The following is a 4,718-nucleotide window of genomic DNA, read 5'->3' as shown; positions in this document are numbered from 1 at the left end:
ATGATTTAAGAAATACTCTTTCTCTTTCATTCTTTTCCTTACTTTCCTTTTTTCTGTTTTGTGTCGTTATTTTATTCCCTTTCTTATTCTATCCAAATACTTTGAAAATCTTCGTCGATAGCTGTCTGAATATAACCTTATCAGTCCATCGTAAAACATTTGTACAACAAACATTTCATACGTAATGTCAATAGGGTGAAAACAAAAGCTACTAAAAATAAAATGTTACACAAAGTATCATTTTTTGTAAAAAAATTAAGAATAAAGATTATAATAAAAACGTTTTGTAAAACTTATCTAAAATAAAATTTTGAATAAATACATCCAAAAAAAGTAGAGAAGTCTTTGTCGACGTAAAAGCAAGTGCTAAAATACTTAAATCTTTAAATTCTCGAATTGAATACTTAAATGCAAACAATTAATATTACACTGTTACTATTATATTTTATTAACTCCTTGATACACATAACTGTTAAAATATGCAATGACAGCCGCTCATCACAAATTAGTAAATGCAATGAGAGAACCAATCAGCATCGCAGAAAAGCTTCAACAATAAAGCATAGTTCACTAAACTTGAGATCAATTTTCTCTATTCTGATTGATTAAATTTCAATCTAATCTCCAATCCCAATCCGTAGTTTGATACAGGCTTCACACGGCTCTTTTTATAAATGGATAGTAAACAATCAAAATATTTTATTAAAATCATATACAAATAACAGATAAAAAAAGGAAAGAGGAGACTAGTATGCAAAGATACTTCAAAGAAAAAGAAAAATAGAAAAAAATATTCTCCCCAGTTACTCTATTATCATAATATTTTATTAATTTACTTGTCATGCAATTTTGTTTTATTTAGTAAAATTGTAGTGTATCTATAAACGGTGTGTTCTATTATTGAATTAAAAAAATGTATTAATTGCCACTAGGAAAATAGCAAATAAACAAAGTTACTAAACGTTAAAAAAAAACTAATATATAATAGTTATTTTTTAAATAAGATTAATATTAAATAAAGAGCAAACGTTTTCATCATTTTAAGATATTTTAAATTTGTGCAGTGTGATAATATTTTCCACTGTATATATATTTTTCAGAAGTTAATTAAAACTGACTCCTCAAACAAACAAAAATATTTTACGGCATTTTCCAGGGGACACAATAAAAACATGATTAAATTAGACCAAAGAAGTAATTGATAAATAACTAACGGATCTACAAACCTACCAATAACAAGACCACTGTCAATAGAGAAGAAACTGGCAATAACACAATTAAACTTCAGCATTTATATGAGGTAAACTGAAACAACTGAAAGAAATGCGCTTTGATGTTAAACTTATGATACAAATAGATACAAAATTCAATGTTCTCTTTCTTTACTCTGATTATTTTTTGAAGAAATATAAAATAATTTTCTGCATTTTTAGAGAACTTTTACTTTAGTATCATATAAGATATTACAATTTCAAAGATAATAAAAAAATGTTATAATTAAAATATAAAATAAGTGCGCATATGATACGTACATAATGCGTATATCGCATCAATTGTTAATGATACGATTAAATTTTCTTAAAAAATAATATGTATAACGTCGAATGCTTAATTTTACAACAAATTACAAAGAAATCTGAACTAAAAGTAAAGGTAATTAAAACTAATAAACAACAAAACTGTCCTTAAAAATAAAAACATGCAATAGACGGTCGCGTAATTAAACTATTTACTCTTATATATAAAAAATTAACGATATCGTATCTCCATCACCTCTACTGTGCTATTGGACGACAAGTCGAAGTTATACAAGTTATTAAAAATGATCAACACGACGAGTAAATTCGCGAGTCTTAAGCTACTGACAATGCTTATCAATTTTTTCATTTCCTTTTAGCAAACCAATTATTCTATTTGTGCATTGGATGATAATAGAGCGCAAATAAATCTTATTGTACACTTTAATCATCTTTAAAGCGTTGAATCTTTTGCAAGTTAAAAATGCGATAATATTTTTACGAACACAACTATACCGTATATAGAATTATGTCTTTTGCACAAGATTTTCACGTTTCTCTCTTCTCCAAGCCAATCCAAAATCCGCCATCAGGGGCCAGCGAAAACTCCTTTTTATAATGTACAACTGGTTCGACGGTTTTTTCTACAGTCTTCAAAGTAAACTTTTGCAAAAGATGAGCTATCAGAATCTAGTCTCCATAAGAGCAAATCGATTGCCGATACACTTTCTAGGCCCGTGACCGAATGGTAGATAACTATATGGTAAAATGTTGTCCTTGTTCTCCTCGCTGAACCTTTCGGGATCGAACTTATCCGGGTTTGGGAAATATTTTGGATCGCGATGTATAGCATAACGGGAAACATCAATGTGTTGTTAGGTTTGACGATAACTTTTTGCTGCCTGGTTGCGACGGAGGTAGTTCGTATTCCTTAGCGCAAAGTCTATCGATGAGGACAAATGGTGGATACTTTCTGAGAGCTTCGGAAATCACCATGTCCATGTAAAACATCTTCGATAGCGACTCATAAGAAATCTCACCGTTTCCTTCGGTAAGATGCTGCAAGATCTCCTCGCGCAGACGATCCTGAACATCTTGATTAACCGCCAGCTCGTGAGCAGCGAAACACATCAGGGTCGAGGAGGTATCGAAACCAGCGAAGAAAAAGATGAAAGCTTGCGAAACGATATCGTCCAATGTCATTTTCGGTACACTGGCACCTTCTTTGTCTCGAGCCTGCATTAGCAAATGAATCATATCTGGTCTGACGATATCTTGTGTTTCTCGCTCTCTAATGGTTTCCCTCTACGATTTTCTTAAAAAACTTGGACGTGGCCGACGGGAAAAGAGTTAGACCTATTAATTTAGCGAGCCGTGGACACGCGCGTAAAAATATAAACTTAACAAGCGTTAGTAGTCCGGAAGAAAGTGTGGTAGCTTCTATTCCTCTTGTATAGAACTCATTGTCTCGATCTTTCATAGAATTCACACTTATGCCAAAGGCTGCCGTAGCAATTACGTCATTGGTGTATCGTCTAAAGGCCGCCTTTGTTTCGATCTCCTGACAGAGCTCCGGATGGTCGACCAGATAATTGACGAAGTCGTGAGAACATTTCGATATCAAATCAAACATGAACTTCATTTTGCTGGCGGTGAAAGAGGGACTTAGCGTAGTCCTCATTTCTTTCCATCGATCTCCACGCAAGGAGAAGACGTTTTTGCCAAACAGCGGTTCTACGCTTTCGTCAACGAAGATGCGATGATCCGGAAAATGTTCAAAATCTTTCACCATGATGTCTCTAATCAGCTCAGGATCGCGCAAAAATATGGCAGGCGTAAAAAAATCCATTCCTCCAACATATTTAGCGTTTGGGAAGTAACGGTATATATATTGCAAATAATCGGGAAATGAGATGTAGCCCAAAAACACTTTCCAACTTGTTATAAAAGACGATAGCGAATTTGGCAGGTAAGGTAGGCCCTTATTCCTCCAGTAAAAATACGCGTGATGCAGCACAGAAATAATTTTCAGAACGCCGATGACGACTAGAGTAGTCAGCAACAACACGAAGGTCGAAACCATCGTGATGCGATGAGATAATAGACTAACGAGATGCTTCGTCGGACGCAACGTAGGACGTTATAAGCACGTACGTGTAGCGCATTCTATATACGTATGTATGTATTTATATACGTAAGAAAACCGAGGTAGGAAGGGGAGAAACGCTTCTTGACTCGGTATCATTGCGATGATACTTGTATCATAAATCACACAAGATAAGCTGTGCGATTAAATGCGCACAACAACAGATTCTTGACTTTTATCAAAAGTCATTCATTATTATAATTTTATTTTTAAAAAAGTCTATCTCATAATTTCCATATAAACTGGATTTTAATACAAAAATTTCTGATAATTAAATAATTGACATTAATTTATCATGTGCTTGTTACGCTTATGTATAATAATATATTTATATATTACATGTATTATATATATATATGTATATAGTAAATTTAACATCCAAGGCCGTCATAAGATAGAATTTCGGTAAAAAATAAATATATTATATATATATATATATATATATATATATATATAAAATAAAGAATACTTTTTTTATCTTTTTGCTATAATTAATTGCACATTTAAAAAGAGATGTCGGCGAGCGAAAGCAACACGCCGCGCGGGACTTGGAAATAATTCGGCCCGTACGGACGCCGGAGGTCACGACCGCGAGCGAAAGCAACACGCCGCGCGGGACTTGGAAATAATTCGGCCCGTACGGACGCCGGAGGTAACGACCGCGAGCGAAAGCAACACGCCGCGCGAAAGTTTGTATAATTTTGGATTTTACACACACAAAAATACAATAGGTAAACGTCAAAAGTGAAGTGCCGATGGTCTCGAAATTTCGTCACCGGCGCCCGTAAGCGGCCGTGCGTAAGACCGTGCGTCGCCGACCGCTCGGCCGGCCGGTTGGGTACTATAAGAGGCGCGGTGCGCTCGGCGAGCCGAGCGACTCGAGCGACTCGAGCGACCCGAACGATACGTAACGGACGTGCGAACGCGTTTCAAGCGTTTCGCTCGGTTCGTACGAACTTTTTTTATACGAACACAGCATTGCCACGAGTCGGTGTCGAAAGACCGAATGGCTCATATGTGGCGCGCACGTGTAGTGTTGGTCGCGCGATCTTCCC

At 35.3% G+C, this 4,718-nt stretch overlaps 1 pseudogene; it reads right to left on the bottom strand.

The window, feature by feature from the left end:
- Positions 1-249: 249 nt before the first annotated feature.
- On the bottom strand, positions 250-3,684 carry LOC143901083 (cytochrome P450 9e2 pseudogene; annotated as a pseudogene).
- Between the last annotated feature and the right edge of the window lie 1,034 nt (positions 3,685-4,718).

Source organism: Temnothorax americanus, unplaced genomic scaffold, assembly GCF_048541705.1.
Source record: "Temnothorax americanus isolate GAGA-0224 unplaced genomic scaffold, ASM4854170v1 Scaffold319, whole genome shotgun sequence".
NCBI classification, from domain to species: Eukaryota; Metazoa; Arthropoda; class Insecta; order Hymenoptera; family Formicidae; genus Temnothorax; species Temnothorax americanus.
The sequence above is the reverse complement of the archived record's forward strand: the minus strand, read 5'-3'. Positions and strand labels throughout refer to the sequence as shown.